Source organism: Rhipicephalus microplus, chromosome X, assembly GCF_043290135.1.
Source record: "Rhipicephalus microplus isolate Deutch F79 chromosome X, USDA_Rmic, whole genome shotgun sequence".
Lineage (NCBI taxonomy): Eukaryota > Metazoa > Arthropoda > Arachnida > Ixodida > Ixodidae > Rhipicephalus > Rhipicephalus microplus.
The window spans coordinates 201,529,851-201,544,178 of NC_134710.1; the positions used below are offsets into that span (position 1 = coordinate 201,529,851).

A 14,328-nucleotide genomic window follows, 5' to 3' on the forward strand; every position below is an offset into this window, starting at 1 on the left:
GCTTGGAGTTGGCGCAGCTCGTCCCGCACGACGCTTCTTATGAACTCTGCGAGGGCATGCCTCTCGCTGTCAGCCCCGATAGAGCATGCAGCAGGGGTCACGTCGTGGCGTTCATACTGTGACGACCGATACTGGAGAGTACGCTCCATTGTGGTTGCCTCATTTATGAACTCTGCCACAGTCCTCGGTGGATTGCGCACGAGTCCGGCGAAGAGCTGCTCTTTTACCCCACGCATTAAATCCCGCCCCTTCTGTTCCTCGGACATTGCAGGGTCAGTACGTTTGAAGAGTCGAAGCATGTCCTCGACAAACATCGAAACTCTCTCGTTGGGTCGTTGGTTCCGAGACGACATAGCCTGCTCCGCTCTCTCTTTCCTTTCAGTGCTGCGGTACGCATCACGAAACTGTCGGCTGAACTCATGCCACGTCGCAAAGGAACCCTCGTGATTCTCGTACCACGTTTTGGCAGAGTCTTCTAACGCAAAGTAAACTCTCCGCAGCTTGCGAGCTTCATCCCATTCGTTGATGTTGGCAACTCGATCGAAGTGGTCAAGCCAGTCATCAATATCTTCATAAATGTCTCCATGAAATGAGCGTGGTGTTTGCGGCGCATGAAAAACATGCGGGAGAAAAGAATAGGCGTCGTTGGTTTGACTCGCCTGGTTGGTAGTTGAAGTTGCCATCTCGTCTTGAGAGAGGGGACCGTATTCGGGAGATAGTCCTCGCAGGCGGCGACTGCTTCTTGTCGTGGGAGCTATAGCTGTCTCCAAGTAGCTCGGTGTGTCGGCTGAAAATCTGCAGCCGAGGCGCACTTACCCAGCACCTCCACCAGTGCCGCGAACGTAATAACAGACAGCGACGAATCGACGTCTTGCTTGCCCTCAGACCAGGACGCAAAAGCCCTCTTCTTTCTTCACTCCCAAGGAATTCCACCTACAGTTGATGGCTCATACCCATTACCTGTGACATTATGATGTCGCATAGTTTCACTGAAAGTTTTATCTATTTTACATTGTGTTCAGCATTTGTGTGGCATTTTTAGTGACCGATGGTAGGCAGTGGACATTTTTTGTTTTAAAAAAACGTGCTTGTCCCATTAATCAGGCCTTTGTTGTAGCAATCTCATGAACGTAATCCATCGACGAAAGTTTTTTGCTGAACTCTCATATAATATGCTTTTTTTATATTTTACTGGAGAACATGTGCGTACACGTGGTAAACGTAGTGTAGCGCAAAGCACCGTCAGCCACTAAGTTTTCCTGACTACGCTTATCGACTGTCTCATATTTTGTGGTGAACAGAATGATATAAAAAAATCATATGCGTATAAGGTGCGAACGGTGGTATACGGAACTGATCGCACAGATATGCGGGCTTTCTACGATCTTTCTTTCTCTCTTTTTTGTAGTATGCAGATGGCAAAGATGTAAATAAGTAGTTCAGACACCCTACAGCAGTGCGTAGCAGCCGGAACAGGAGCTAATCACGTACAAACAACACACCAACGGCGTGATTTAGTGCGAAAGCATGGAGAGAGTCACCCAGGGCGAGCATCCCCATGAAACGCAGAATGCGCTTTACTCGAGGGTAATGTTAACGTTGCACAGGCGTCGTGCACCGATTCAGTAGAGAAGAGCATAGATATTAACAGTAAACTGCAGTCAACGCATTTTATCCTCCGACAATCGGCTCAGAGCACACGCAACAAAACGCCGCTGCGTCCATTTCTATACGCGCCGCCGACCACCTACCCACACTTGCGCGGGGACGATGCTGCCACCTATAGCCAGATGTCCCCGCGAATCGCTATCACATTCAACTCTTAAAGGCGAAGCTTAAGAGTCCTTCATTTTTTGTTTGTCCTGTGTGATGCGAAGAGGGGGTGCCATCTGAGCTTCAGCAGATGGTGTGTGAACACAGGTATGTGTTCACACACCGTCATATATATGTGTAAACACATATATGCGCACATCTCATGGTAAAACAACTTTTATAAATAAAGGCTTTCTACCAAAGTTAAATAAAATATTGTTATATGTAGTACTCTTTTGTACATCGCATACATAATTGGAGGAGAATAGCGTTGTTTCGGCAGCTTGAGGTGTGAACCATTGAATACGGCCGTGACACCGACTTTCAGTTTCTCTCTCTGTCATTGCGTGATTTTCGCTATCTTCAAACTCGGCGCCGAGGCTATATGCTCACAATTGTCTTGCCCTGTAGGCTGTGCAAGTGAATGCCTAAGGGAATAATCTTCGTAGCCGGTAGATTCAGCAGAAACGGTGGAGCAATTAGTTGCACTCGTGCTTACTTGCTGCGCGGTCTAATTAGGATCGCCCCGCGACGAAGGTCCTTTTGGTTCCTCCAGTCTCGTTCGAGTACAGTTTAATATATCACAGTCGTGGCCTCCGCGGCCCCAGGGCGCAAACACATGCCGTGACGCCCTCCACCTTCGCCCTTCTACCGTTTACGTCCCCCTTTTTCTTCTCGCAACTCCGCTTTTTTTCCCTGTAGTCGCTGCTGTGTCTGTGCGCATTCTTGCGAGATCTGGAGCTCCTTGTGCCTGCAGTATATCGCGCTCCTCGTGGCTTTGCACGGCGGTGCGTCTACGAGCCGCGCGGTCGAGATCTCTTCCGCTTTGATTCACGGCCCCCGCAATTTTCTCGCTATTTTTTCGCGTTCTACGCTATATATACACGCATGCCTGCGGTTTCGCCGCGTCTCGAACGGGCTCGGCTCGGTGACGCAGCAGTCGGATACGCGGCGGTTCTCTTTTCACGTGTGGCTGGCCATGCTTGAAAACCGTTGGCTCTATACTGCACACCGTTATAGAAGGGCTTGGCTTGTTTCTTCTTCCTCGTATTTATTTTTCTTGCTGCTTGCGGCTCGGGTTTGAAGCCGCTCGAGTGAGTGGAATTATCGCCGACTACCAGAAATCGCTCTTCCGAAAGCACTGCTCCGCTGCTCATACGGCGTTCGTCGCTTCCTCCGCCTGCATAGCGTTCCCTCATCTGCGCCGCTTCCGTGCTCCTTTTTTTCCCCCACACATGACTTCATTGAGGCTTTGCCTTTTGTTCTCGCCGTTTTTCTTCATCCTGTCTGGTGTCTTAGGCGCTGTCTTTTGTTTCACTGTTTGTAGCTATCTCTATTGATTTCATCACATAGTATGCAGTAATAATTTTAATATGAAGAACTATACGTTATACAAGGTGTCCCAGCTATTTTTAGCCAGAGTTTAAATATATGCCGACACACGCAATAACGACGTGACCAAATGCATGTTGCTGGGCGTTTCTTGGAGTCAGTCAGACTATTTGTTGTGTGCTAAACTATTGTTTATTATATCTGTTTAATTAACTAACTTTTGAAGAAATGAAGACGGATGAAAAATTTCAATGAGAAGCTATCTTTAGCCAGAGTTTAAAATATGACGTCACACACAGTTACGACGCTGACCGTTGCCTAGAGTTAGTCAGACTATTTCTAGGTTCTAAAATTTTATTTAGTTATATTTGTTTAACTAACTTTTGAAGGAACGAAGACGGATAAAAAATTTCAATGAGAAGATTGCAGATCGGTTTGCAAAATGTCCGATTATACAGTTTCCAACTTTATATCTGCTATAATTACTAGTGTTTTTTTTTTTGCCAACTACAAATGCCCACGAAATACAAAAAAAACATGGTGTGACGAACCCACTGGCGCGCCTACGCGTGCCGTGATTCTGGTGCTCCCTAACGTTCGGCGTACGAACGATACGCTTCCCTCGCAACGGTTCATGACAGCGATAAGCAGTCACTGAAGTTATCCCTTTTGTTGCCGATAGCGAAACGTGTTCGTTGCAAAGCCACCACCATCATCGCGGCCCTGTGGGGACAGCACAATCGGGAAAACGCTATGGTCGTTCGTACGCGGAACGTTAGGGAGCACTAGAATCATCGTTCGCACTGGTGCGCGAGTGGGTTTGTCGCGTGGTATTTTTGGTATTTTGCGGGCATTTGCAATTAGCAGAAAAACACTAATACTTAACAGATATAAAGCTCTATCGCACGTTTTGTAAACCGATCTACAACTTTCTCATTGAAATTTTTATCCGTCTTCGTTTCTTCAAAACTTAGTTAAAGAAATATAAATAAATAATATTTGAGAACATAAATATAGTCTAACTCTAAGCAGCGGTCAGCGTCGTAACTGCGTGTGACGTCATATTTTAAACTCTGGCTAAAGATAGCTGGGGCACCCTCTATGTAATGTGCGTGTGTTCTTTATATATCAAGAAAAGAAGCATGGCAAGGTAGGCTACATTAAAAAGCCGGCTATACTGTCAACATGACACCGATATAAGATAAGCCGCAACGAATAAAACAACAAGGCAATAGAAAACTAATCAGAAGCGCCATGTACTATCAGCGTCAAATGAAACTCGAACAGCTGCAAGCCTTCGCGATCGTATAGTGCGCAACGTCCTGTTACCACGATTGACAGGCGCGCGTCTTATCTTCGGTAGCTCCGCATATGCAGTGTGTCCCATGTAACTTGAGCCAGAGTTCAAAAACATGCCGGAACACGTAATTACGACGCGAACAAATGCATGTTACTCACCGTTGTCTGGAGTTCGTCAGACTATTTTTTGTGTTCTCAAGGATTGTTTAATTGGATATGTTTAATTATCCAACTTTTCAAGAAACGAAGATAGATGAGAAATTTCAATGAGATAGTTGTAAATCAGTTTGAAAAGCCTCTCATGTAGCTCTCTACGACGTGCTCGTTACCCAAACGAACATGGATGTTGCTGTCCTTGCTCCATCAAATTTGTACCGTGGTTTTGCTTTTCTTTTTATTACGAAGTGGCTGCAATGACGCTGGTTCTAGCGCCAGGCTCATGTCGTGATTTATACCGGTTTATTCGCATAGCTAAACGTAGGCAGCCTCCCAAAACCTGATGAAGCCAAGCACACAAAATTTTGTTTTCTCAGTTCAGCTTGCGTTTGTTACGTTAGACCAAGTTGGACCTAACTGAGCCAAGTTATGATGAAACATTGCGCAATAAGTACGATTAATGTCATTGACTATAGTTTAAGGCTAGTTACATTTAAAAATTTAACATTGAAAGGCTAATTACATTTAAAAATCGGGTTTTGCGAGGCTGGCTACGCTTAGTTATGAATCAACTGACATAAATAACTACGTGATGCCGGCGCTGGAACCGGCACCGCCGCAGCCTCTACATTAAAAAAATAATGGCACAAATTCGATGGAGCAAAGACAGCGTCACTTCGGTGTCGTTTCGGCTACTAGCTCATCGAAGAGAGCAAAATGAGAGACCCAATGATACGACGGGACGCGCGTGCACCCCGCAGCAGGCGTCTCTTCGCTAGATGGCGCGTCGATGCGTTCGGCCACGCGATTCCGTGGTCTGCTCACTTATGCTCACGCCTATACATTTAAAATATGTATAGAATAAAGAAATAGCTAAAGAAATACACATAGTGAGGTCACACCGCGGATAGAGTCTGTACAGATAGTTTTCTGTGCACATACATTTATCGTGACTACTTCAACACAATTCACTGTATTGACTATAAACAGTTCGTTAAACTTGTGTCCATTAAAATGTTATGTAGAGCGCCCCCTTCGCGTCTTTGATTATCAGGATGTGACCGCGGTCAAGACACTTTGCTGACTTTAAGTGTTTTGTCGAGGCTCTTGAACCGATGAGTGGAGCACGTTCGCCGTATTGCGGGCATTTTATAACAATTTGCTCCACCGGCGCGTATACAACCTCGACATACATGCTTCTTTTGAGCTCGTAATTACGAAACTTTGGTTGGTGTTTAGTCACTTAAGCTTATTTGTAGGTGCTTACTTTTGTTGCCAATCTTTTTCTTTTTCTTTTTGTATTCGTAAAACGCCATGATACTAGCGCATGGCACTTCGAACTCAAGAAAAAAAAATTCCAGATCCCACATTTACCCTTGAGAGTGGATGCTATACGAAGCATACGTATGGAAGGTGACCGTGTTGTAATTTGTTTATTGGGTTAACATTATGAAGTAGCGCGAAACATATGTACAAGCCCACCTGCAGGCATACGTTAAATAGTCGCATTTGTTTATATAACCAGTTGTTTAGAGTTGTGTGGCGATGCCAACAACAAAATGGATATTACCGACACCAAAAGTAGGTAACTCATATGATAAAGTACTGGTGCTCACGAGGATAGTAGTCTTGGACACTGATACATAAATAAACTTCAGCGGATGGCACCTAAATACAATAGACGTTAACCCGACGTGATGACTGAATATTAGGAGTATATATGTATTTTTTATAAAATCGTATAGCTGGCACTGTTATTAGAATTGACGTTTCACGAACATTAGGATCTATTTGAAAAGTAGTTCTGAGACCTGGCGTGGTTCTGTTGTAGAATAGTTGATTGAAACGCCGAAAGCTAGAGTTCGATTCCTGCTGCGACCCTGGCGTTTATTCTTTGCAGTCATCGCATTGACGCTGCTGGTGTGAGCTTTTTCTTAACCCTCACGCGTGTAGATTACCCATGTGTGTTCTCGCCATTCCTGGACAGGTATAAAGCGTTATTCAGCTGTGGTACATACCCGCATACCAAAAGCACATTCCCCCCCCCCCCCCCTGCCCCATCATTGTGTGCCACTGTCTGGCGGAAAGTGTTGACGACTGACGCGACGGGATTGTGACATTATTCATGTGAAGATTAACGAGTCGTATTCGTCTAACCACCTTACCCTCCCATACTACTCCAATACTAGTTTTGTTTCACCCAAAGAGCACAAAGATATAAACGGGTAGATTTGATAGATAGATAGATAGATAGATAGATAGATAGATAGATAGATAGATAGATAGATGGATAGATAGATAGATAGATAGATAGATAGATAGATAGATAGATAGATAGATAGATAGATAGATAGATAGATAGATAGATAGATAGATAGATAGATAGATAGATAGATAGATAGATAGATAGATAGATAGATAGATAGATAGATAGATAGATAGATAGATAGATAGATAGATAGATAGATAGATAGATAGATAGATAGATAGATAGATAGATAGTCAAAGTGTCTGTAGAGCACACAGAAATACCTCGAATTAAAAAAAAAATTCCAGGAATAAGCAGCTACACAAAGCTGGACGCCGGTTTTGTGGGCTTATGATACATGTGTTCGCTTACGTCTTGGCTAGGAAACCCCGATTCTTCGCAAATCATTTGCCAGTTGCTCGCGCCATAGGGATGGTCTTTTATTATATTTTCGAAAGCAATGTGATCGTTAGCGCTTGCAGTTGTTCACCAAGCCTCTTTTATGCCATTTGTGACGCAAGAAATCTATAAGCACATAAATATATAACTTTGCAGAGCGGAAACTTCGGCATATTTGTAATGAATTTCACTAGCTTTAGTGCACTGTAAAACGAGGCAGAGGATAGAAGAACGACAACGTTGTATCCATATCATACTTTGTTCCTTTATCTTAATTTACAGTGTGCTGAAAATGGTGAAATAGAAATATACTTGTGGCAGCAAGTAGAAATTCATTCGTGTCATGCTATCTGGACCCTCGCGCCGTCACGCGCCTCTCTCTCTCTCTCTCTCTCTCTCTCTCTCTCTCCCTTTATTTGCGCGCATCTGCGTGTTGTCACTGATAACAATCTCCCCGTAACCGTAAAAGTGCCTTGGCGATGCACTCCTCGAGAGAGAGAGAGAGAGAGAGAGAGAGAGAAACGAGAAAAAAGGAAGGCAGGCAGGTTAACCAGATGCTAGTATCCGGTATGCTACCCTACGCTGAAGTTGGGGAATAGTGGGTTGAAAGAGTGAAAGAGAGTTAAAAAATAAATAAGAAAAAAACACCGACACACACGTACACACAAAAACAGTCCACTAAGAGGCGTTCTGACAGGCCAATAGTTCGCAAGAAGCCCAGTAGCGGTTGCACGGCTTTCTTCTGTGACGATGAGTCATGACGATGGCGCAGTATACTTTCTTTTGACAGCGGCTGGTCATCTAACTTGTTTAGTGTATTAGAAAGGTGTTCTCTTTACAGGTTGCATTCCGGGCAGTCACACAGGCACTACTCAATATTTGTATAAGTGCTATAGAGTGAATTACCGAATTTTCGCTTGATTGATAAGTGGGATTTAACGTCCCAAAAGCACCATATGATTATGAGAGACGCCGTAGTGGAGGGTTCCGGAAATTTCGACCACCTGGGGTTCTTTAACGTGCGCCCAAATCTGAGCACACGCGCCTACAACATTCCCGCCTCCATCGGAAATCCAGCCGCCACAGCCGGGATTCGATCGCGCGACCTGTGGGCCAGCAACCTTAGCCACTAGACCACCGTGGCGGGGCAAATTGCCTAATCTTAGCTGCATGCTTGGCCTAATGCACAAACTGCTTGTGACTATAGCTTGGACGGTCCCGTTTCCCAGTCAGGCACATTAACGAATAAATATTCTGCACATACCAATGCGGTGATTTTATTGTGATCTCTAATAACTTATAGCCACAGTAATGTGCTACAAGAAAACGTTTCTGGAAACTCGGTGCCTACAAACACGCTCGTGGCCGCATGTCGAGTGTGCTATTCAGTGTCATTTGAACGTGCGTGCTATGTGCTGTAGGTTCAATAGTTAGTGTTACAGATGCAATGATAAACTAATGATAGAACTATGTTTATATTTTCTTGTCGAATGAAAGAAACAGCATGCACGCCAATAAATTCTGACGAAACGCCGGATAGTGTGTCCTTAGTGGTGAAGCATCAGTGTTTTGTCAGTAGCTGGTCTGCGTCACTTGGGTGCACTTAACATGCGCGTCAGCCTTTACGCCTAGCGGCTTACTTGTTATCATTAACAGGGTTATCTTAATGGTGAAAAGCAGTATCTATGTGTTTGAAAACTTGATTTTTGGTCTAATGGGTGTAAACAGGGGCACGACTGAAAATAAGTAGCATTACTTCCATAACAAGAAAAAAAGCTGAATGAACACATCATTCGAAAAGAACAAACACCACAGAGTGTTGAGTGCAGCGCTTCAACGTTGCGCCACGAAAGCCTAACGTAGAGCGAGTGTCGATTAAGCAGAAGTGGGATGCTTGAAGGAAGCCCCCACCTGAGATGGCGTAAGCGTGCGTCCTGACTTGGAGAGATCCGAAATGTTGGGGCGTCATGGCTGCCGCTTCACTACAAGGCGTTGCTCATCATCATATCTTCCACCTTTCAGGCATACGCGAATGACGTTTGCTCTCGTAACTTTAGGAATCCGAGTCAGTGAGTGGGCGAAAGAACTTTATTGACGATCCGGCATAAAAGGGGGCAGGGGAATTAAAGCGAGATCAGCGTGAAAAATTGCAAGCAGTTCAATAACGAATACTCATGATGGCTTCCAGTCGGCGCTTTTCTTTTATGCTGGTGTCTGCAGCCGTAATTAAAGTGCAACGTTCGAGATACACTGAACGCACGCATGGTTGAAAAACGCATCTCAGCACAATTTTGACAGACTGTTAATGATTGCCCTTGTTTTGCGGGCCAAAAAAGTGATATGATTATGAGTCACGCCGTCTAGTGAGGGACTGTGGATCAATGTCGACCACCTGGACATCTTTAACGCGCATCTACTCAGTACACGGCTAGGTTCTCATTGAATTTCGCACACATTGAAATTCCGCCGCTGTGGCCGTGAACTGAGCCTTAGCAACCTTAGCAGCATGAAACGTATTATCTACTCTATACCTCGATGGGCCACTTTAGACAGCCATGCATTTGTGACTGCGGCAAACTACGAGCTTGCGGAGTTAGGTTCACTCAACGAGGAACTTTACGCAAGTCTCTTTCTTTCTTTCTTTCTTTCTTTCTTTCTTTCTTTCTTTCTTTCTTTCTTTCTTTCTTTCTTTCTTTCTTTCTTTCTTTCTTTCTTTCTCCTTTCTTTCTTTCTTTCTTTGTTTCTTTCTTTCTTTCTTTCTTTTCTTTTGTAGAAAAAGCGTGTTTCTATGCGGGAAACATTTCGTGGTAAAAATGCTGAATGCGAGATCCGTGATATCACTGAGGCTATAGCAATGCTTTGTCACTGGTACTCGGACCATATCACGTTTGCAGAGTTAGTAAATCAGGCACATGGTTCGCAACACGATATATCTGTGATGTATCTATAACTTTTATCCAGTGCATGTTATATACACCGGATGTACGATATATGTTGCGATCATAAGACAGTGCAAATGTTCCAGAACGACATTTATTTTATTTTTTTTATTTATTATATACTCAAAGGTTCCGTATGGAAATTTTAGTGAGGATGGGCGACATAACAAATGCAGTATCAGAAGTAATGGTTAAGATACAGCTGAGTCAGCTTCTTGGATGGCATTTTTGAAGCGCGCAGAATCGCGGATGACTGCCGCCTATTCCGGAAGGGCATTCCAGTCTCGGGTGGTGCGGAAAAAGAATAACTGCTCAAATTATGTGGCGTGATCCCGTGGTGGAACCAAAGCGTTTGGATAACTTGCGCGATGACCTCGATGGACTGGTTGGATGAGCTGGTTGTCACGCGTGGCTGAGTGAAAGAATTCGTGGGCGAGACAGAGGCGTGCAATACGATGACGAAGAGCGAGCGGAATTGATTGATATGTGGGGTTTACCGTCCCAAAACCACCATATGATTATGAGAGACAACGTAGTGAAGGGCTCCGAAAATTTTGGCCACCTGGTGTTCTTTAACGTGCAACAAAATCTGAGAACACGGGCCTACAACATTACCGCCTCCATCGGAAATGCAGCCGCCGCAGCCGGGATTCGCTCCCGCGACCTGCGAGTCAGTAGCCGAGTACCTTAGTCACTAGACCACTGCGGCGGGGCCATACATACAAGGAATCGACAGACCCACACCTTTAGGAGCTTATTTATGTCGTGTTTTTTCCCGAAGCAGCTTCAAGTAACTTCGTGGCATTGTAGTAGACACCTGCTTGCCACGCGAACGGCCCGGATTCAATCTCTCAATGTTATCGAAAGTTTTATTCTTCATTTTATTGGCTTTTTTCTCGATTTTTTGCTCACGGACGGTTTTTCGCTCACAACGAAAGGTGCCGGCGTTGACGGTGGAATTTCTGCGACGCGAGTTCTCTAATGCCATCGCGTTAAAACATGCTGTTGAAAGCTCCGACGTGAGCATTTTAGCAGGAAACAAGAATGGGGCACCTTGTGAAAGGCTTTTTCGAAGTCTAGAAATATTTTACCGACTGAGATGTTACGATCTATGTGAAGGTGGATGTAATGCAGGAAGAATGTTAGTTGGGTCTCGCATGAGTAACCTTTACGAAAGCTTTGCTGGTTTGGGTCAAAACAACTTGCAGATGATAAAAAGCTGGCAGCATGAGAGCAGATGACATGTTCCATGAACTTAAAACAAACACTAGAGAGCGAGACGGGGTGGTAGTTACCTGCAGATAAGCGTTCCCCTTTCTTGAAGACCGCAGTGCTCTTCCCAACACGCCAGTCTAATGGGACTTAGCCTGTGTTGGGCGAATATTGAAAAATGATCGATACTATGGCATCACAGACAAGTTTGGTATTTTAAGAATTTTGGCATTGGGGATGAAATTTACACCAAACGATGAAGCATTTTTCAATTGGTTGATTACAATAATTATTCCGTCTGGGCTGAACTCAATGTTCGGCGTTGGTGGAAAAGCAAAATGTGATTATTAATTGAATTCGCCAGCAGCTTCATTAGAAAAAAACGGAACAAAATGTAAAGTTGAAGACAGATGGAACGTCACGATCGGCAATAGGTGATCCAGAACTGTCGCAATAAGAAAGGGTACTTTTATTGTCCGTTTTCATTATTTTTCAAAAGTGGTGTGGGTTGTTCCGAAGCTTGTTAGGTAAGGTTAGTTTCGTACACCTTGACTACCCTCTACACTAGCTAAAAAGGAAAGGTGTTTGAGGTTCGGAATGGGTGCCCCTCGATGACTCGAGTGCTCGGTGGCAACGTGAAGAGCCGTAGTCCGGTGTCAGAGACGCTTTATTGCAGCACTCAGGCGTCTGTCCGAGTCCAAGCCGGAACCTCCACTCTCATAACTCCTACTAACTCCTCTCCCCTCAAGAGTGTTACTGCACACTCGATGTCCAGTAACGCTCAGTAACTGTTACTAGACACGCGATACAAAAAAAATTGCTCAAATTAAGTAACTCACTCTCGGTGCATGCGCATGCGTGAACCAATTTTCGTCAATCTCAAAGGGGTAACTTTTACGTTGTACTGCAAAATACACACAGAAACACATATACATGTTACTCAAAATGGTCACCCGAAAGAAAACAATCTCGCAATTAACAACAGTTGAGAGGTGCTCTGAATGAATTCTAGAGTGCTAATAAGTTCGCATTAGCTTGAAACAGGGCAAGTGCACCGTGCAGAGTTCTGCGGCAGATTGCCTCTTCAATTCACCACACCACACGGTCATTGTCCCAACACGCAAGACCCACTCCTTGCGGCTTCCAGGCCCCGCATAACACACTCAAAGCAAGAGATGGACCAAAAGCTATGTCTTAATGGATCGCACAAAGGGAAACTAATAATAATATTACTAAACGCATTTCAAAAACACTGCCTCATTTCATTTGTAAAACTATTCTTACAAAACACGTCTAATACACCTACAAACACAGTTCTATGACTTAAGGACGAGTTCATATTGCAACAACCACAAAAACGTAAGAAAATGTCTAATACAAGAAACAAGACATTTTCACATCGTTGCCGAAATTATTAGTCTCTTCGAATCACTTACCGTCAAGCATAACACTCATCTGAACGTGAGACGCAAACTCTTGCACAGTCATTCTATTCACGGAAACTACTTCAGTGGCTAAACAACAACAACAACAACAACAACAACAACAACAACAAAACGCAACCATATGGGGCAGCCAAAACATCCTATTGCTACTAAACAGTTACAACCACACAGCCCGATGACCATCGGGCACGCGAAAAAGCATCAGCTGCCTTGTCCAGCTCGCCTATAACATGAAGAATTTGTTATATTCGCCTCTCATTCAAGTGTAGACGCCTCCTGTTGCGACTGGCTCAAGTGAGGAATGTGGCCGATCGTTCAGATTGTCCGATCTTTTGGAAAAGGCAAGCTCCAATTGCCGTTTTCTATGCATCCGTGGACAAATAAAGCTTTACTGGGGTCGGTTGAAATCAACCTAGCAATCGACGCGAGGGCGTCTTCAACTAAATCAAACGCAACCTGCGCCTAGGAGTTCCACAGCAGAGTGTTTGACACTATCGAACTGTCGTTTTCATAAATAAATGAATTTCCACTAAAAGCATTTCACAACTTCACCACCCGTCGGTAACATGGCGCATACCTAAACACTCAATAAAAAATGGCAGTGGCTTAGCTCAGCTATGCCAGGATATACGTAGCGTTAGCAAAGGTTCCGCTGATTATTATTAGCTTTCCAGATATCATGCTTACAGCTGTTCCAATGACACACACACGGTATACGTATTATGTGGCACATGTATATTTATTTTTTGGGGCAACTACTTCAGGATCCGATGAGTTAAGCTTCTCCGCTCTACTGCACCGTTGAGCAGCATTTGCACTCTCGTTCTCCATGGCTGTACCACAGTGGCAAACGCCAGTCAGAGGCGCTATCAAGCGGCTCCAGCGCAGTGTCAGATGGCGACTGCACAGGGAAGACGTGCGCGTCGGCGTCCATATGTCTACCAAAGCTATGACGGCACTCCTCTAGAAAGCGCAAACCGGCGGCGGCGAGTCGCGCGCGGCCGCGGCCGAGTGCGAAGGAGGTGCCGGCTCCGGTGCGTGACACCACTGATCGTCTGCACAGCGCATCGAATTGCGCGCACACCGGCGGCGAGACGCGCGCGGCGGCGGCGGCGGGGTATCATTGCGCATGCGCAGACCAGTGCCACGAGAAATTGGCTCAGCGAGGCCAGTGTAGCTAACGCTACAAAAACAAAAAGACTACTTACTAAAATAACCTCTCATTGACGAAGATCACGAAAGAAAACTCATTGATTGATTTGTGGAGTTTAACGTCCCAAAACCACTATTTGATTATGAGAGACGCCGTAGTGGAGGGCTCCGGAAATTTTGACCACCTGGGGTTCTTTAACATGCACCCAAGTCTGAGTACATGGGCCTACAACATTTCCGCCTCCATCGGAAATGCAGCCACCACAGCCGGGATTTGATCCCGCGACCTGCGGGTCAGCAGCCGAGTACCTTAGCCACTAGACCACCGTGGCGG

At 44.9% G+C, this 14,328-nt stretch overlaps 1 protein-coding gene across 3 annotated transcripts in view; it reads left to right on the forward strand.

The window, feature by feature from the left end:
• Positions 1-14,328, forward strand: part of LOC119187687 (uncharacterized) — a 782,552-nt gene that overhangs the window by 641,909 nt on the left and 126,315 nt on the right. The window lies entirely within an intron of this gene.